This window comes from Lygodium microphyllum, chromosome 29 (assembly GCF_053477565.2).
Source record: "Lygodium microphyllum isolate KBCC chromosome 29, Lygodium_microphyllum_v1.1.10, whole genome shotgun sequence".
In the NCBI taxonomy this organism is placed as follows: Eukaryota; Viridiplantae; Streptophyta; class Polypodiopsida; order Schizaeales; family Lygodiaceae; genus Lygodium; species Lygodium microphyllum.
The window spans coordinates 50903833-50925456 of NC_141163.1; the positions used below are offsets into that span (position 1 = coordinate 50903833).

The 21624-nt window shown below is 40.8% G+C and overlaps 1 protein-coding gene across 3 annotated transcripts in view; it reads right to left on the bottom strand.

Moving 5' to 3' along the window:
- Nucleotides 1-21624, bottom strand: part of LOC148010612 (E3 ubiquitin-protein ligase At1g63170-like) — a 94050-nt gene that overhangs the window by 35520 nt on the left and 36906 nt on the right. The gene's annotated exons all lie outside the window — the stretch shown is intronic.

The window sequence follows — 21624 nt, forward strand, 5'->3', positions numbered from 1 at the left end:
ACAATATGTAAAGCCAAAGTTAATTCAAGATGACTTTGATAAGGCCAAAAAAGAAAGGTTGTATTTCAATTGCCTATCCCCTAACCATGCTGCCTGGAATTGCCCTCAAAGGAAAAAGGGGGAAGATAAAGGAAAGGATAAGGACAAGGGCAAGGGAAAAGAAAAACAAATCCATGTAGTGCAGACCCTAGAATTAAAGGGGCATGAAAAGTATAAATCTTTAGAGGTTTTGCACAAGGATGTACAACACAGGTGTTGTATGTCAACTTCTATGTGGCAGCCTACTTTTGGGCCACATGATTTAGTTAGAGTGCATGGATTGATAGCTGGAAAGAGGGTTAGAGTCATGATTGATGACTCCACTACCCACAATTTCATAAATTGTGCACTTGTCAAAAAATTGAAACTTCCCCAACAAAAGAGTGGGCATCAATATGTTGTTCGTATAATGCAAGGTCAGGATAATAAAATATGGGATACAATGGTATCCAATTTGGAAATTGAAATCCAAGGATATAAAGATAAAATTGATTTCCAAATTATGAATATGGAAAGAGCCGATATTGCTTTAGGAAGGGAGTGGCTATGGGGATTGGAACCATCCTTAAAACGTAGTTATCATCATAATACACTAGAATTTAAAAGGGATGGTAAGACTTGTGTGATTCAAGGTGAGCATGAAGTATCTGATAATCCTTTGTTGTGTTCCACTGAAGTTCAGAAGCTAATAAAGAAGGAAGCTTGTGAGGTATATATGTTATGGTCTCTTCTTATACAAAACACTTTTACTTTCTGTAATATAAAGCAACAATTTTCTTATGATTCTGAGTTGAATGTAAGTAATGAATTAAGTGGTTTGTTAGATGAATTTAAAGATGTGTTTCCTTCTGATTTACCAAGTGGTCTTCCACCAAATAGAGTGATATAAATCACCCAATTGACACAAATAAGGATACACACCCTATTTCTAAACCACCTCATAAGTTAAGTAAAACACAGCACCAAGAAGTTGAAAAACAAATTAAGAATTACCTTGATAAAGGGTTTATACAACCCAGCAATTCACCTTGGGCTTCGCCAATTTTATTGGTAAAGAAAAAAGATGGTTCTATGCAACTTTGTCTTGATTATAGAGTACTTAATAAAATAACGGTGAAGAATAAATTTCCTATGCCCAGAATGAAAGATCTTTTTGATCAATTACAAGGGGCAAAATTCTTCACAAAAATAGACTTAAGATCAGGCTATCACCAAGTAAGAATTAAGGCACAAGATGTTCCTAAGGCAGCATTTCGCACTAGATATGGACATTATGATTTTTTTATGATGCCTTTTGGCCTCACTAACGCACCAGCTACCTTTATGAAGCTGATGAATAGTGTGTTACGGCCCTATCTAGGACACTTTGTACTCGTCTTCTTGGATGATATCTTGATCTTTAGTAAATCAAGAGAAAAACATTTGGAATACTTACGATTAGTATTCCAATTGTTAAGAACACATTCCCTTTATGCAAAGAAAAGTAAATGTGAATTCTTCGCACAAGAGGTCAAATATTTGGGGCATATTATCTCGAAAGAGGGAATCAAGATGGATCCAGAAAAAGTAAGGGCAATTATTGAATGGCCATCTCCAAGGAACCTGGAAGAGTTGCAGATCTTCCTAGGATTATCTGGATTTTATCGGAGATTCATTCGAGATTATGCCAAAATGGCTGTTCCAATGACAGACCAACTTAAAGGGAAAGGGAAGAGTTTTAATTGGGAAATAGACCAAAATATAAGTTTTCAAAAACTTAAGGTAGCTATTGCTACAGCTCCAGTACTATTAATTGTGGATCCCAATAAACCATTTGTGGTTGAAGTTGATGCTAGTGATAAGGCGATAGGCGCGGTCTTATTACAAGAAGGTCAACCAGTTGCTTTTGAAAGCAAGAAATTAGACCATGCAAAACAGAATTATTCTGTTTATGAGAGGGAGCTATGCAATAGTACATGCAATGAAGAAATAGAAGCACTATCTGTACGGTGCCAAACTTTTGATCTTGTCGGATCATGAAAGCATTAAGTGGCTTAATGACCAACCAGATCTACAAGGGCGTAAAGCCAGATGGGCCGAACTCCTCCAAGAGTTCGACTATGAGATAAGGTATAGAAAAGGAAAGTATAATATAGTAGCTAATGCACTCAGCAAAATGCCCATCATAAATGAATTGAGTTTTACTCAGTTCACTTCCGATTTGCTTGAATCCTTAAAAGGAAAATGCCAGGTTGACCCGGCATATTTCAACATATGGGAAGCAATAGAAAATGGGATCCAAATGGAAGGGCCTCCACTGAGGAAGGAATATCTGAGGTTGTTCAACAAAGAAATGGAGCATCAGGGGTTGCTCAAATGGGATTCAAGTGGAAGAATTTTACCATTAATAATGGTTATTTACTCTACAAGGGTAGGGTATGTGTCCTGAAAGATGAAGAAATAAGATGCCAGATACTCTTTGAGTGTCATGATACCCCTAGCGCGGGACATCCAGGAGTTAATAAGACTTATAGTCTTATTAAAAGGCAGTTCTATTGGCCTGGAATGAATAAGGACGTCCTTGACTATGTAGTCAAATGTAATAAATGCCAGGTTAATAAAGCTGAAAGACTGAAAATGGGAGGACTTCCCCACCCATTAGAGATTCCTTCGGGAAAATGGGAGAGTATCTCCATGGACTTTATTGTTGCATTACCCAGAACACAGAGGGGGCACGACTCTATGTGGGTGATTGTGGATAGGTTAACCAAAATGGCTAGGTTTATTCCAACTTCAACTGATGTTAAAACACCAGAATTGGCTAGATTGTTTGTAGAGAACATATACTGATTGTATGGCCTTCCGGCAAATATAGTTTCTGATCGGGATAGAAAATTTGATAGTCAATTTTGGCGTGCGGTATTTGGGAAGTTGGATACTAAACTTAGCATGAGTACAGCGGACCACCCGCAAACTGATGGGCAAACTGAAAGGGTTAATCAAATCCTTGAAGATATGCTTAGGGCATATGTAAGTAAAAGGCAAACTAATTGGGAAGAGTATCTACCGATAGCAGAGTTTGCATATAATAGTGCCAAGCACTCTTCCACTGGATATAGTCCATTTATGTTAATGTATGGGTTTCAGCCCAGAGCTCCTCATGCAGTGGGACTGCATAAGGAAAAGGTTCAAGCAGCCAAGGATTTTTTAGAGGATATGAATAGTATGTTAAAATTTGCTCAAGAAAATATTAAGAAAGCTCAAAATCGAGCTAGAGCTTATGCAGATCCTCACCAAAGAGACATCTCCTTTGAAGAAGGAAAATTGGTCTATCTTAAGGTGCCTGAACAAACTAAAACCATGAAAACGGGACGATGTCCAAAGCTTTCACCCACGTATTGTGGTCCTTTCACAATACTTAAAAAGGTGGGAGAACAGGCTTACAAGCTCCAACTACCTGCTCGTAGTAAAATACATCCAGTTTTTCATGTAAGTAAGCTAAGGAAGAAGCTCGGTGATTTGGATAATCTAATCTTAAATTATAAACTTGAGGAGCTATTAGATGACCAATCTAATCCACATGAACCAGAAAGAATATTAAATGCTTGTAACAGACAAACAAGGAATACTATTTATCAAGAATGTTTGGTTAAGTGGAAAGATTGTTCAGAAGAAAGCTCAACATGGGAGCAAGTACCCTAAGGAAAAAGTTTTCCAATTTACAGTTGGAACTTCCAAGTATCGTTTTCGAGGACGAAACCGATTCTTAAGGGGAAGGAAATGTTACATTAATAAGGTAAATTATGGGAAACAGGCGGGAGGGATGACTGTCCGGGGGCCTTGGGCACCCGAACGGGGTCTAGGGGAGCCTAGAGAGTTAGAGAGTTTGAGAAGTGGACGGCTGGTAGAGGAAACGAGAAGGGAGGTGCTAGCAACTATCTAGGCAAGGTTGGGAGGAGAAACGAGGGTCTTGTGCCACTGTTTTCAAGATCATCAGATGTTTCACTGTGTGATTCTACTCTTCGTCAGTCTGGTTCCACGTTTCACAAAGTGCCATTTGTTAGCAATCAGATGTGTTTTGTGTGGTCATCCCCTACCTGTAAGCCTCAATCTAAGTCAAACGAGGACATTAGGAACTTTGATCTTGTATTTGTCTATCACTTTATGTGTTTTAGGCACTTAAGATGGAGGACACACTAGTGCATTTCTTTTTGGGCACTTTTGGCCATTTTTAAGGTTTTGACCCTATTTAGGGTTTTGCCACTTTTTGCCTATATATAGGCAACCTATCCTCCCACTTTCATTATCCATCATTGATCCCTCGTGATTATCCAGCCCCCCTCATTCTCTCATCACCCTGCTACTGTCTAGCACCTGCACTAACGCGTAGAGCTACATGTTGACCGTTACAGCCTTGTACCTTCAGCCATTGTAATCACATTGTTCCTATCAAAAATAATATGTATGCTCTGATACAATGTCACAATAAGCAACAGTGCAAAGAGACAGTAGGGTTTGTGGGGAGTAACACAAAGTGTATACGGCAAACACTGAGAGAGAAGAGAAACTCAAAAACACAAAAAGAGCACAATGACGATGCACAATGAAGCCGAAGCTCAAAAGATAACTACATTGTCCTGTCTGAATCAAGCTGCAGCACCTATGGGAATCTGCATAGTGAAGGGAGGAAAACGCAATCCTCTAGGCAGTGGGCTATTGAAGTAATCACTTGAAGGCGAAAGATAGCTACCGAGGGAGCAGACTGCAATCCTCTGATGCCATCAAAGATGTGGAAGATGATCACAGGAGATCATGAAATCTCGGCTTGTAATTTAACCATCAACAATTGAAATTAAAGAAATACCGAAAGGGGCGCCAGTTTTGGGGCCAACAAGGTGTCCACTGTCCAAGTTTATGAAGGTAAAGTCAGCATTTCAGTTTATGTTCATTTGCTGATTGCTGTAATTAAGTGCTTAATCAAGTTAAACCACCCTATCTGAGAAGGAAGGCTGGTTTCATGGTTCTATTGCCACGATAATCACTCAATCTCTTGATTTGGTGAGCCCAAGGCACCTGATTGCAAGCCAAAGCTTTGTGCTAGTGCTGATTTTTGTGCTCAGCTGAGAAATTACAGCAACATGTCTTCTTATAGTGAGATGGAATCAAGCAGTGATGATGCCTCTCAGTATGGACATTCTCATGGGAATGAAGGAAATGCAATGCCTAATCTTGGACAAGGCTCTCATGATGGACAACAAGCTGAAAATGTGTTGTTAGGCAAGATGCAGGGGCTTCGAGCCGTCATAAGGTAGGTGAGCAGCAAAGTGAAGAGGAATTTGATGACCAGTTCAAGAATCGGATGAGAACAGCAACAAATCTCTTTGCTGAATTGGCAAAGGATCCTCAGTTCACCTGATTTTTGAATGCTCCGAAGGACAGCAAGGACAAGAACAAGAAGACAACTTCTACACCTTCGGGACAGCAAGATGCACCGAAGGTAGTGCCAAATCCTTCACTCGAAGCTCCTAAAGAGGCCAATGAAGCTAAACAGTTGGTACCTATGGGGCAAGGAATGAAAATGCAAGGCCATTATGGAAGTGCCAATCCAATGGATTTTAGACAGCCGAGCATGCATGCTATGATGGGGCAGCCAAGATACTTTGGTGGTAGCACGATTTTTCATGCAATGGTTGGCCAAGGGCCGCATACGGGAATGCATGGCACAAATCCCTATGGTATACAATAGCCAATACATGGTGTGCGAGGCCTATTGTTTTCGGGTATGGCTGGAAATGTGCAAAACCCTATGTATGGTAGCATTGGCTTGATGCTTGGGGCACAAAGTGGAATGTTTAGCAATGCATCTGCACCCCTGAATGCTTATGGGGCTCAAGGAATGACTGCTAGTCATCCAAATACTTCATTTGAGCTTGGTCATGATGTAAATACAGCAAATGCACCCTTTTTGCAGCAGCCAGTGTATGACAACTTGACTCCCAAAGGGGAAGCAAAAGACTATGATGAGGGTGGAAAAGCAGTGAAGTTTGAGTCCTTCAGTGGTGCACAAGATAGGCTGAAAGCTTTGACCTTCATTCAGCAGTTTGTAGCCTATTCAGGGGGAAACTTCACCAAATCCTCTAAGATTCGAAAGGCAACCACTTTCTTGAAGGGGAATGCATTGCCATGGTGGTCCACGCTCTTGATACAAGGTAGAGCACCGTCAACATGGGTACAATTCAAGCAAATGTTTGCGTCGAATTGGTTGACTAGTACCTTTGAGGTGGACATCATGACAGCTTGGAACAAGCTTGATGCAAAGGAATGCAAGAATTTAGAGCAATACAATAAGAAGTTTTGGGATGCATTACTGCCCGTCACTTCTTATCATGTTGTACCCCTTAGCAAGTAGAAAAATATGTATGTGGGCTGCCCAAAGGAATCAGGGATTTTTGCATAAAATCCACCGTGTCTAGCATGTCTCAGCTCATAGAGACTACTACTACAGCCGATGCTTTGCTACGTGGAAAGGATTCAGGCTTCCAAGAGAGCAAGGAAAAGCCGAATAAAAAGTTGTTTAAGCCTGAGACAAGGAGCATATTTAAAAACCAGCCTGAAAAGAGGCCAAAACAGCACAGAAAGGGCTCGAAAACATTGGCACGACGTAGGGAATTGATGGCTGCAAATAAATGCTTTATTTGTGAACAGGAGGGTCATATTGCAAAGAACTACCCCAATAGGAAGCAAGCTGCAAAATCAGAAAATCAGGGAGATCTTAAGGGTAAAAGGCCCAAAACATCAGTGGGATTGGTGCCCGATGTTGTTAGTAATCAGCCCAATGATGATGCTATTGAGTTGTGCAGAGCATGGGGCAAAATTAGGGATCAGCATGCATTGATCTTCTTTGATAATGGTGCACGAACCAACTTCATCTCTACTGACATGGCAGCCCGTCTAGGCATCAAAGAGGATGAGATGGGAGCCATGGGGAAAGTTGGAATGGCATGTAAGGGTCATGCAGAACCTGTCACACCACTCATTGGAAAGCTTCGGTTGCACATACAGGGATATGTGGACAACGAAGAGTTTTACATTGCTCCACTTAAGGGTTGTGATGTGTTGCTTGGTATAACGTGGTGCCACCGTATGCATGCAGTGATTGATTCATATGCAAAAGAGAGCACTATTCAACATAAGGGAAAGACACTCACACTTGATGTAAAGTTGAAAGGGGAAACTGCCCCTGTTGTATCCGCAGCTGCTATTTCTAAAGTAATGAAAAATCATCTTTCAACGTATTTAGTTTTTGCTAAGGACAAGGATGATAGTGAGAATGTTGGGAATATGTCTAAATTAGAGAAGGATCGCATGTAATTTCTGAAAATGTATCATGATTGCTTCTCTCGGTCACTTCCAGGGCAGCTACCACCTGAAAGACCTGAAGATCATGGCATAGACCTTATCCCTGGAAGTAGCCCTCCTAACAAACCACCCTATAGAGTCAGTGCAGCCCAACAGGAGGAGATTATGAGTCAGGTAAATGAGCTGTTAGAAAAAGGGCTGATTCAGCCCAGCTCCTCTCCTTTCCGTTCTCCAGTGCTTTTGGTGCAGAAGAAGGAGTATCACGATAAAGAACCGCTTTCCGATCCCTCGAATCGATGATGTTATGGATAGATTGCAAGGGGCAGCAATATTCAGCCGTATAGATTTGAAAAGTGGGTATCATCGGATACGCATTAGACCGGAGGATGTGCCTAAGACAGCTTTCAGGACATCTTTTGGGTTATATGAATTTCTTGTCATGCCTTTTGAACTTACGAATGCTCCTGCCACTTTTAATCAGATGATGGATCGCATCTTTCAGCCACATAGAGCATTTGTAAATACTTTCTTTGATGACATGATTTTCTATTCAAAGAATGAGATGGAGCATAGAAAGCACTTGGACATTGTTTTCAACGAGCTACGTAAGCATAGGCTGGTTATCAATGACAAGAAGAGTAAATTCTTTTTGCATGAAATCCACTTCTTGGGACATATTGTATCAGCTAATAGTATTCGTATGGACCCTGCTAAGGTTGAAACAATACGTTCATGGCTAGCTTTGAAGAATGTTCATGAGATCCGCAGCTTCTTGGGTTTATGTTCTTACTATAGAAAGTATGTGCGTGGGTTTGCTGAAATTGCATCTCCATTGCATGCTTTGCAAAAGAAAGATGTGCCATTTAGATGGACAGCAATGGAAATTTCAATATTTGAAAAGTTGAAGGAAAAGATGACTTCAAATCCTGTGCTTGTGTTGCCTGATCTAAGAAGTCATTTGTGGTTGAGTGTGATGCATGTGGTAATAGCATTGGGGTTGTCCTTATGCAAGATGGCCGAGTTGTGGCTTATGATAACCGAATTCTCCACGGTGCAGAGAGGAATTTACAGGTTTATGAGAAAGAGCTCTTGGCTGTAATTCAAGCACTGTCTACGTGGAAACATTATTTGTTCGGTGTTGATTTTACAGTGCCGACAGACCATCAAACTTTGAGGTACTTTCTAACACAAACAAAGTTGTCAGAGAAGCATATGAGATGGGCAAATTTTCTCTCTATGTTTCATTTTCAGATTGTATACATTAATGGTAAAAAGAATGTTGTGGCTGATGCACTGTCACGTAAGCCACAAATTACAGCCGTCACTATGGTTTATCACATTGAGTTTGATGCCATGAAAGAGAAATATGCTATGGATTTGGACTTTGCTAATGTTTATGATCAGCTTTGCAATGGCCAAAGGCATGAGCATTTTATACTAAGAGATGGATTTCTGTTGATGCATGGATGACTGTGTGTCACAAAGCAATTGAGGCCTAGAGTGATCATTGAAAGTCATGCTCCTCCATATGCAGGACATAGAGGTATTGATGCGACAGTCAAGGTAGTGGAGCATTTCTTTTATTAGCCAGCTTTGAGGCATGATGTAGAGCAGTATGTTAGAACATGCATCATATGTCAAAAGGTAAAGCATGATAGGCAAAAGATGCCGGGCTTGTTGCAGCCCTTGCCTATTCCAGATAGGCCTTGGCAGAGCATTGCTATGGACTTTATCTTTGAGCTTTCTAGGGCACCTACAGGGAATGATGGGATATGGACTATTATTTGCAAGTTTAGCAAACAAGCCCATTTCATTCCGGTAAGGAAGAAGATAAAGGCTAATCATATGGCACGATTATTTATGCAACACATTTTCAAGTATCATGGTATGCCTGAGTCGATCATCAGTGATCGAGACCCTCGGATAACCAGTCTATTCTGGAAGGGGTTGTTTGAGAATATAGGTACCACGTTGAAATTCTCATCATCCTTCCATCCGCAAACAGATGGTCAGTCTGAGGAAGCAAATTCCACAATGTTGGATCTTTTGAGGTGCTATGTTTCAAACCACAAGACACAATGGGAGCAATATTTGCCATTGGTTGAGTTTGCATACAACAATACGGTGCATAGTTCCACTGGCAAGGCTCCATTTGAGGTGGTTGAGGGTGGCAAGAAGGTTCCACCTATTTTGCATACTAAGGATAAGATATTTGAGGCTGATCGCTTTGTGGAAAGCTTGGATGCAGCCTATGCAAAGATAAAGTATGCACTTTAGAGATCACCGAAGTAAAAAAAAGGTAGCTGATCGCCATAGACATGCTTTGCAGTTTGCAGAGGGCGATTATGTATTGCTACGTTTCGAAAAGGCAAGGCTGAAAAAGATGAAGGGAAGAGAGAGCTTGTATCCGAAGTTAAGCATGAGATACTATGGGCCCTTTCAAGTTTTGGAAAAGGTCAGCGATGTTGCATATCGGCTGAAATTACCTCCACATTGGCAGATACACAATGCCTTTCATGTCAGTTTGTTGAGACTTTTCGTGGTGCTGTGCCAGAAGATGTATCTACTGAAATTCAGCCAGAAGTTGGGAAACTAAATGAGATTTTCGTACCCGAGCAGATTTTGTCACATAAGGAAAGGAAGGTCAGAGATAAAGTTTCCAGAAGATATTTGGTAAAGTTTCAAAATTATTCACCAATGGATGCAAAATGGATGGAAAAGGATGACTTGGCAGACCATCCTTAGTTGTTGCAACTTTATCTCGATGCCTTTCAATTAGAGCCGACTTTGGATCGGGCTTACTCAGGTTCAGCAGAGCGGGGGTCCGAAGCATTGCCTGATGCTCAAGGGGGAGATAGCACTTCCACTCCACCGGTTTTGGACAGCTCTCATATGCAGTGGATCTCGAATATATTCAGCATGCATCCAAGGTACTGTGCTGACAGTATGTCTGCCATGAGGTCACTACTCAGTGTACTAGTCATTGTGAGATACATGGATATGAGTATGGTTGTCACCGCAGCTCTGAGACTATACTTATGCATGAGTTTTTGGACGAGTTTGGCATGAGTTTTTGCCTCATTTTTGAGATCGATTTCTAATTAGTTCCAGCTCAATTTTTGATCAGTTTGAGAACCGTTTATGATCACTTTGGGATAAGTTTTGCATCAGTTTCTGATCAATTTTTTTTTACCATCAGCTTGTGATCAGTTTCGAGTCACATTTGCAGCCATTTGTGATCAGTTTTCATATCAGTCCATGATCAGTTTATGATCAGGTCATGCTGAATTTTTAATGGTTTACAACTAATTCCATGGACACCCAAATGTAAACGAATGTCATTGACAGTTTCAGCCATGGTTTATGCTGAGAATATGCTTTAGTGTGGTTTTGAAGTCGGAACGGTTGAGAAACATGAGTTATGGATGCATCCAATGGTTTCTAGCAATAGTTTTTGGACTGTTTTTCAGTTTTCTAATTATGTTTTGCTGGCTGAAAATTTTCAATAAGTTTTGGGCATATGCAACGGTTCGACAACAGTGGCCAATGTTGTGATGACTGTCGTACCAAATTGAAATTCCATTGCAATGTACTTTTGCTTTAGCCCAATGCAGTGCAATCAAGGACGATTGCAAGGTTTTCAAGGGAGAGGTCTGTCACGGGGACGTGAAATTTTGAGATGCTTTAATCTTGCTAGTAACATTTGATTAAGTTATTAATCAAATGTGCAAGGTTGTTTAGCACATGTGATGCACATGGCAGTTATTTCATGGAAATGGGCCAAGGACCCCGAGGATGCAGTTGGTGTTAAAGACAAAAGTTGTGTTAAGTTATGCCAACTGGGTTTTGGTCGTCAGTTGGTGCCACGTTGGACCCTAGGACAATTGTTTGGCCATTAAGTGTCAGTGGTGACACTAGGGACTAGCATTAATTAATTAATTAATGCTAGTCTAAGGGTCAACAGAGGTTGGGAACCACTCCAAGTTGCAAATGGCCTAGCCAATTTCATTACAGATGGGCATGTTTAGTTTGGGGCAGGGTCAAAAGGGCTGAAATTAATTTTCAGAATTAATTAATTCTGAAAATTTAATTTAATGGCTGAAAATGCATTAGGAAGGCTGCCACTTGGCAAAACTTTCCCATGCAACTAGGGAGAAGGCTGTTGGAGGGTGGTGGAAGCTGAATTGCAACCGTTCGGAGCTTGGTAGAGGGAGAGGATGTGATCAGATTTGGCTCTGAGAGGCGACAACGACTGATCGCGCGCCGCAACAAGATAGGTGACAGCAGGATTTCTCTTCCGCCTCAAGAGAGGCAGCGATAGAAGAGGAGGGCTCGCCAGCCACCAGCCAAGCTACTCTTTTACCCCCCTTTTGAAGCTATTGGTGCCATCAGAGCTACGAATCAAAAGATACATTTCAGCTTATTTTCTCTCTTTCTACAGCATTCTCTCATCTCCTCCAGTCTATGCTCAAGCATTCTCAACAATTCTCAGCCATTGGTAGCAGAGTACAACCAAATTTGGTGGACAACAGAGAATTTACTGCTATAAACCCTAAATTACAGCAGTAGTTAGGGTTTAGCAGCCACCTTGGGACCCGTGCCATCAGTCAAAGGCATTGTACACTGAAATCAACACCGGAAATTCGTGGAATTATGAGGATTTCAGATGCCAACCCATCTATTGTGAATTTGCGGCAGCATTTGACCAGTTGGGGTTCCATTAGAGCAAGTCCTGGGTGAAAATCAAGGGGCAGTTTACCCGAATGCTTTGTTGATTATTGGAACGGCAAGGGGCTTTTGAATCAGCCAAGGAGATCGTGAAATCTCGGCTTGTAATTTAACCATCAGCAATTGAAATTAAAGAAATACCAAAAGGGGCGCCAGTTTTGGGGCCAACAGGGTGTCCACTGTCCAAGTTTATGAAGGTAAAGTGAGCATTTCAGTTTATGTTCATGTGCTGATTGCTGTAATTAAGAGCTTAATCAGGTTAAACCACCCTATTTGAGAAGGAAGGCTCATTTCATTACCCCTCATCATGAGTGGTTCTTTGCCTATACAGGGGGAAGACATGGTGTTATCCATCTTGGGGACAACTATGCATGTGACATTGCAGATATTCAGCTCAACATGGTTCTATCATCGTACTTCAGCATGTACGGCATGTACCTCAGCTAAAGAAAAGCTTGATTAGCACAGGGCAGCTAGATGACGATGGATTTCATATCACCTTTGGTGATGGGAAATGGAAGATCTGTAAGGGATCTAGAGTGATTGCCAGAGGTTGTAAAAGTGATACCTTGTATCCTCTCCATGTATCTAGTGTGAGTGATCGTGTTGTTGCCGTGACCGAGCAGCCCAGTGTTTCTTTGTGGCATGGCCCATTGGGACACATGAGTCAAACTGGAATGAAAGTGCTCTCTCGTTTGGGTTACTTGCCTAGCCTTTGTTATGCTGATTTTGAGCATTGTGATAATTGTGTTTATGGTAAACATGCACAGACGTCTCATAAAAAGTCTCTTTCACTGAAATCTTCTCCTCTAGAGTTAGTACATTCCAATGTATGTCAGATGCCAGGATTATCTTTAGGGGGAAGAAATATTTTGTCACCTTTGTCGATGATGCTACACGGAAGGTATAGGTTTATCCTATTCATAGCAAGGATGAAGTGCTTGACAAGTTTAAAAAATTCTTGGCATTGGTTGAAAATCAAACTAATAAGACACTTAAGTGTCTTCGCTCTAACAATGATGGGGAATTAATGTATCGTATACTTGATTAATCGGTCACCAAACAAGTCTTTGGGGGGAGAGTTCCCCGAGAAGCGTGGTCAGGCAAGCCACCTTCATTTGCTCACTTGAAAGTGTTTGGCTACGAGGCTTTTGTGCACATTCGTAAAGAAAAACGCAGCAAACTTGAGCCAAATTCCTGTAAATGCATTTTCCTAGGATATGGTGACGAGGGTGAAATGGGGTATAGATTATAAGATCCCAAAAAAAACAAAAGTAGTACGCAGCAATGATGTTACCTTCCGGGAAGATCACATGCAAAACAGCACAAAAAGACTAAGGAGGTCCTTAGAGTTGTATTCCGGGAAGAAATACCTTTTGGACAGCAAAATGTGCCCACTATACACCCAAAGTCCTGTAAGTGCATTTTCCTAGGTTATGGTGACGAGGGTGAAATGGGGTATAGATTATGGGATCCCAAAAAAGGAAAGTAGTACGCAACAATGATGTTAACTTCTGAGAAGATCACATGCATAAACAACACAAAAAGACTAAGGAGGTCCTTAGGGTTGTATTCCGGAAAGAAATACCTTTTGGACAGCAAAATGTACCCACTATACAATAGCAAATACCTGCTGTAAATGAACCTATAAATACAGAAAATAATGCTGGAAATGATCAACCAGCCATTGTCCATAATGATAAGCCACTGGATGTGCAGGAACAGCCAAGACAGCAAGATGTTAATACTAATTTGCAAGCTGAAATGCCAGGACGACAAGCTGAAAATGGAAATTTGCAGCCTCAACAGCCAGCAAACAATGATCATTGGATTAGGAGATCGTCTAGGGCTACTAGACAACCTGATAGACTCGTTCCCGATGCAAACAATGTGGCTGATTATGTTATGTTAACAGACTGTGGTGAACCGTCTTGCATCAAAGAAGCAATGGACAAACACGACAACAAGAAATGGTATAAAGCCATGTTGTCAAAGATGGAATCGCTTGAGAAAAATAGCACTTGGGACTTAGTGCAGTTGCCTAAAGGGCAGAAAACACTTCCATGCAAATGGGTTTACAAGATGAAGGTCACTTCTGGTTCCTCCCCAAAGTACAAAGCAAGATTGGTTGCAAAGGGATACAAGTAGGAACATGGAGTTGACTTTGATGAAATCTTCTCTCCTATAGTCAAGATGACGACATTGAGAACCATTTTGGGCTTGGTTGCAGCTGAAGATATGGAGCTCATGCAGATGGATGTAAAGATTGCATTCTTACATGGTGATCTGCATGAAAAGATATATATGCAGCAGCCTGAAGGGTTTGTAGCAAAAGGGAAAGAGAAGATGGTATGTAAACTCAAAAGGAGTTTATATGGGCTGAAACAAGCACCAAAAGAATGGTATCATAAGTTTGATACATTTAAGTAATCTCAAGGTTTTCATAGAGATCAAGTGGATCACTGCTTGTACACCAAGAAGGCAGCAGATGGCAACCTAATTATCTTGATTCTGTATGTTGATGACATGTTGATTGCTAGCAGGGATACTCATGCCTTGGACTCACTGAAGCAAAGTCTTCATGGCAGCTTTGACATAAAGGATCTTGGTGATGCAAATCACATTCTTGGCATGCGAATACTCAGAGATAGGTCAAAAGGATTACTCTATCTATCTTAGCAAGAGTATATCTCAAAGGTTTTGCAGCGTTTCAATATGGAGGGGGGGAAAACAATTGGGGTTCCATTGCCTCCATATATAAAACTCAATGCAGAGGATAGCCCTACATCTAATGATGAGACAACTAAAATGGCCAAGATACCATATGCTTGAGCTATTGGTAGTTTGATGTAAGCTATGGTTGCTACACGTCCTAACATTGCCTTTGCAGTGGGAGTGGTTAGCAAATACATGGCAAACCCTGGTAAAAAGCATTGGGAAGCAGTGAAAGGTATTATGAGATACCTCAAAGGCACAAAGGAGTTGTGCATCTGCTTTGGAAAGCAGAAGGCATATGTTGTTGGCTTTACGAATGCAGACTATGCTGGTCATGCGGATTGCAGAAAGTCCACTTCTGGGTATGTGTTTACCTTCACAGGAGCAGCTGTCTCTTGGATCTCCGGGCTACAAAAGTGTATTGCATTGTCCACTACAGAGACAGAGTATGTGGCTACCACTGAGGCATGCAAGGAGGCTTTATGTCTTTCACGTCTTGTGGGAGAGCTTGGCATTACAAAGTTACCTATTCTCCATTGTGATAGTCAAAGTGCTATCATGCTAGCACGAAATCCCGTCTTTCATGCAAAGACGAAGCACATACAGGTGAAGTACCACTTCAATAGAGATGTACTTGACAGCAAGAGCATTGAGCTTGTCAATGTGCATACAAATGATAATCCTGTAGACCTTCTCATGAAGGGTCTTCTAGCAAAGCGGTTTGCTCATTGCCGACAGATGATGGGAGTTGGATAGATATATATATATTTCAGCTTTGTACATACCTAGACTTAGCTAATTCTTTTCTCCTCTTAAGGCACATTGCCTTTAGGTGGGAGGTTGTTAGGAATAAAGGGCCATCGTGCTCTTTTATATCTGCATGGGTGTGAACACACCCTTAGCACATTGTACTTTCATATATATATATCTATCTAAAAACCTAAAGAGGTACACTCTCGATTGTACCCACAAGTCGTGCTCACTCTCTATCTCAACTCTACACTCTCTCTCTCTGTCTCTCTGTTGGTAGCAAGCGTTGCGTGTCTCGATCCTCGCACCACCTCTGAGCTCAACACAACCACTGAAAATTCAGCTCCTTTTGATGCTGATTATGACAATCAGCATATCATTATTGAGCCAGATGAAAACGGGCAGCAAGGGGAGGCTGAACATCAGCTTGAGTACCAAAATCAGTATGCTGAAAATGAATTACAGCAGCCTAAAATTGTATTACAGCAACCTGAACATACAGTTCAACAGCCATACAATGAGGTCATTGACATTCCCTTGGATGTGGATCCATTACCTGATAACACAGATTATTGGGTAAGAAGGTCTACACATGTCAGAAGACCTATAGAAAGATTTGATCCTTCTTTGGACTCCATTTTGCTCACAGATGAGGTGAGCCTCTTACGTATAAAGAGGCCTTATCATGTGAGTTAAAGAAAAAGTGGGAGCTAGCTATACAGGATGAAATGAAGTCATTGTATTAGAATGATACTTGGGATTTGGTTACATTGCCCAAGGATAGAAAAGCCATTCCTAACAAATGGATCTATAAAATCAAATGTGTGGATGGCAAACCAAAATACAAAGCCAAACTTGTGGTTAAGGGCTATACACAAAAGGAGGGCATTGATTTTTAGAGTGTTTTCTCCTGTTGTCAAAATGACCACTCTTCAAGTGTTATTTGCCATTGTAGCATCTATGGATCTTGAACTTGATCATATGGATATTAAAACTGCATTTCTGCATGGTGATCTGGAAGAAGAGTTGTACATGAAACAGCCCGAAGGCTTTGTTATACATGGAAAGGAGCATTTGGTATGTAAGCTTAAGAGAAGCTTGTATGATTTGAAACATGCTCCTAGACAATGGTATAAAAATTTTGATGCTCTCACATGGTTTTAAAAGGAGTAGTGCAAATATATAAAGAAGGCTGATGATGGAAGCCTTATTATACTTGTGCTTTATGTGGATGATATGCTTATTTGTGACATTAATGTGGCATTAAGGTAAATCAAGGGAAACATGCACGAGGATGACTGTCCGGGGTCTTGGGCGCCCGAACGGGGTTTAGGGGAGCCTAGAACCAAAGAGAGTCCAAGAATAGTAGGACTCACCAAGGTTTGACGGCTGGCAATTGGATCACGATGGGCCTGGCCAGCAATGAACTAGGCAAGGCTGGGAGGTGAAACGATCACTCGTGCTCATTGGAATCGAATGACTTTTTCTCTGTTCTTGATCGTCTTCTCCAAAGCCTCCTGTCAAGGTCGTCGCGTGACATTGGTATCAGAGCCATTCGTGAAGTTCCTTTCAAGCAAGGCCAGGTGAATTGACGGATACGTCTGAGGCTAGGCGAAATGACGAATACGTCACCCGTCATATGTTAGTACTGGCCGAAAAGGGAGACGCCGTAAAAGCATGACAGGCCGTAAGGGAAAGTGAAAGGCGTGAAACGTGCCACGTCACGTAAGTGTGACACGTAGCGGGCAGAGAAAAGGCGTAAGGCGAAGCATGAGACGGTGGTCGACTGTGGTAGCCGTGACAAAAGACGTCAGAGCTGTGAGGCGAAACGTGAAAAAGGCGTTAAAGCTGTGAGGCGAAACATGAAGACGACTGCTGTAGTCGTGATGAAAAGTACCAGATAGCATTCAGGCCATACACGTCACACAGCTGTCTTCAAGGAGCAGTTTTGCAATAACATTGTTTCCTCCCGACTGAGCCAGCATTTAAATCGCCACCAATTGACTGAAATCAGTCGGATTTGTCATACATATAAAAGACATATTTGTGGTCCAAGTGATTGTTCCGTTTTCTGCCGAAGAACTTCATTTTCAGTGTGACTGGTCTAGTCCGGGAAGATAAGGATTGTTCCTCACTCTTCGGGCTTACTGATAAATCCAGCAGCAGTTGCCCTGTCATTAAAACCAGGGAAGTACTTTACTTTGTATGCAAATTTCTTATCTTTGCTTTCCAATTCCAGTGTATTAATGGCAGAAAAAGGGAAAGAGGGAGTAATAGAAGGTTCTAGTTCTGGGGACCACCCTATGGTAGATCCCCATGAATCAGAGATGCAAGAAGAACAGTGGGAAGATTTTTTTGCTACACGAGAACAATTTGATGATCTTACTGCTCGTGTACAAGCTCAGGGGGTTCAAATGGAATTTTTAACTCAAACACTCACTGAAATAAAATCTCAATTAACTTTATTGTTAGAAAGAGATAAAAATAAGATAGAAACCTCGGATGTCCCATCTTCATCAAAAGATTTAGATGTGACTATGCGAGATCCTAAGGAACCCCACCACAAGTTGAGGGATAATCCAGTTCTAAAATATATGAAACCCCCTCAGTTTCACGGGGAGGAAAAAGATAGAAATAAAGATACAATCTTTAATTTCCTCCAAAAATGGGAAGATTTACATAAACTTAAAAATACTCCACCACATCTCCAAGCACTGGAGGCTAGTTTAACTTTGGGGTCCAAAGCATATAAATGGTGGCGAACTTTAAAGGAGGCAAATAAAATACCCGAAACTTGGGCTCAATTTGAATCCGTCTTTTTGAAAGAATTCCTTCCTGAAAAAGAAATGGAAAGAAATTGGGAAGATTGGGATTATGTCAGACAAAAGGGAAGACCCCTGCTGACATATCTGGAGGAATATCGTGAGATAATCCTCAAATTGGAAGGAATAGATGAATTTCAAAAGACAAGAGAATTCATTAGGGAACTAGATAAAGCCTGTAAAAAGGAAGTAAAAAGGAGTTAACCTAAGACACTGGAAGAGGCAATTAAATTTGCATTAACTAATGAAGATAGTATGCGTCCAGGTGCACTCACTAGTCTCACTGATACGGAGTCCAAGTCTAAGGAATTGGAAACCTCAAAATTTGAGGGCAAATTTAAAAGAAAAATGCCATTTTTTAAGAGTAAAAAACAACCTTTTGAAAAGAAACAATATGTGAGACCAAAGTTAAGTCCTGATGACTGAGATATATATGTTATGGTCTCTTCCTATACAAAACACTTTTACTTTTTGTAATATAAAGCAACAATTTTCTTATGTTTGTGAGTTGAATATAAATAATGAATTAAGTAGTTTGTTAGATGATTTTAAAGATGTGTTTCCTTCTGATTTACCAAGTGGCCTTCCACCAGATAGGGGTGATATAAATCACCCAATTGACACAAATAAGGATACACACCCTATTTCTAAACCACCATATAAGTTAAGTGAAACACAGCACCAAGAAGTTAAAAGACAAATTAAGGATTACCTTGATAAAGGGTTTATGCAACCCAGTAATTCACCTTGGGCTTCACCAATTTTATTAGTAAAGAAAAAAGATGGTTCTATGCGACTTTGTGTTGACTATAGAGCACTTAATAAAATAACGGTGAAGAATAAATTTCCTATGCCCAGAATGGAAGATCTTTTTGATCAATTACAAGGGGCAAAATTCTTCACAAAAATAGATTTAAGATCAGACTATCACCAAGTAAGAATTAAGACACAAGATGTTCCCAAGACAGCATTACGTACTAGATACGAGCATTATGATTTTTTGGTGATGCCTTTTGGCCTCACTAATGCGCCAGCTACCTTTATGAAGCTGATGAATAGTGTTTTACGGCCCTATCTAGGACATTTTGTAGTAGTCTTCTTGGATGATATCTTGATCTTTAGTAAATCAAGAGAACAACATTTGGAACACTTACAATTAGTATTCCAATTGTTAAGAACACATTCCCTTTATGCCAAGAAAACTAAATGTGAATTTTTTGCACAAGAGGTCAAATATTTGGGGCATATTATCTCGAAAGAGGGAATCAACATGGATCGAGAAAAAGTAAGGGCAATTATTGAATGGCCATCTCCAAGGAACCTGGAAGAGCTGCAAATCTTCCTAGGTTTATCTGGATTTTATCGTAGATTCATTCGAGATTATGCCAAAATAGCTGTTCCAATGACAGACCAACTTAAAGGGAAAGGAAAGAGCTTTAATTGGGGAACAGACCAAAATGAAAGTTTTCAAAAACTTAAGGCAGAATTGACTAGATTGTTCGTAGAGAACATGTACCGATTGTATGGCCTTCCGGCAAAAATAGTTTCTGATCGGGATAGAAATTTTGATAGTCAATTTTGGCGTGCGGTATTTAGGAAATTGGATACTAAACTTAGCATGAGTACGGCGGATCACCCGCAAACTGATGGGCAAACTGAAAGGGTTAACCAAATCCTTGAAGATATGCTTAGGGCATATGTAAGTAAAAGGCAAACTAATTGGGAAGAGTATCTACCGATAGCAGAGTTTGCATATAATAGTGCCAAGCACTCTTCCACTGGATATAGTCCATTTATGTTAATGTATGGGTTTCAGCCCAGAGCTCCTTTTGCAGTAGGACTGCATAAGGAAAAGGTTCAGGCAGCTAAGGATTTTTTGAAGGATATGAATAGTATGTTAAAATTTGCTCAAGAAAATATTAAAAAAACTCAAAATCGAGCTAGAGCATATGTAGATCCTCACCGAAGGGACATCTCGTTTAAAGAAGGAGAATTGGTCTATCTTAAAGTGCCTGAACAAACTAAAACTATGAAAAAGGGACAATGTCCAAAGCTTTCACCGAGGTATTGTGGTCCTTTCATAATACTTAAAAAGGTGGGAGAATTGGCTTACAAGCTCCAACTACCTGCTGGTAGTAAAATACATCCAGTTTTTCATGTAAGTAAATTAAGGAAGAAGCTGGGTGATTTGGATAATCTAATCTTAAATAACGACGTTGAGGAGCTATTAAATGACCAATCTAATCCACATGAACCAGAAAGAATATTAAATGTTCGTAATAGACGAACAAGGAATACTATTTATCAAGAATGTTTGGTTGAGTGGAAAGATTGTTCAGAAGAAAGCTCAACATGGGAGCGAGGAAGTACTTTAAAGAAAAGGTTTCCCAATTTATAGTTAGACCTTCCAAGTATCGTTTTCGAGGACGAAACCGATTCTTAAGGGGAAGGAAATGTGACATTAATGTGACATTAAGGTAAATCAAGGGAAACATGCACGAGGATGACCGTCCGGGGTCTTGGGCGCCCGAACGGGGTTTAGGGGAGCCTAGAACCAAAGAGAGTCTAAGAATAGTAGGACTCACCAAGGTTTGATGGCTGGCAATCGGATCACGATGGGTCTGGCCAGCAATGAACTAGGCAAGGCTGGGAGGTGAAACGATTGCTCGTGCTCATTGGAATCGAATGACTTTTTCTCTGTTCTTGATCGTCTTCTCCAGAGCCTCCTGTCAAGGTCGTCACGTGACATTATTGCTGGTAAGCATAAAAGCCCGATTAATGCATTGAAAAGGCAGCTGAATTTAACCTTTTCTATGAAGGATTTGGGTGCACCTGATCATATTTTGGGCATGCGTGTCACATGAGATAGAGAGCAACAACTCTTACTTCTTTCACGAGAAAAGTACATTAGCAAAGTACTTGATTGTTTTTGTATGTCTGACGCTAAGCCTCTTGGTGTACCTTTTCCACCCTATCTTAAGCTTAGCAAAGCAGATTGCCCAAAAGATGACAAGGCAGCCAGTACCATGAAGGGTGTTACTTATGCTTCAACTTGTGGTTCACACATGTATGCTATGGTTGCTACTAGACCTAAAATTGCTTATGCAGTGGGAGTTGTAAGCAGGTTCATGTCAAATCTTGGCAAAGCACATTGAGAAGCAGTGAAATGTATCTTACGGTACCTTAAGGGCGCACAAAGAAAATGTATTTGCTATGGCAAGGGTACATTGGA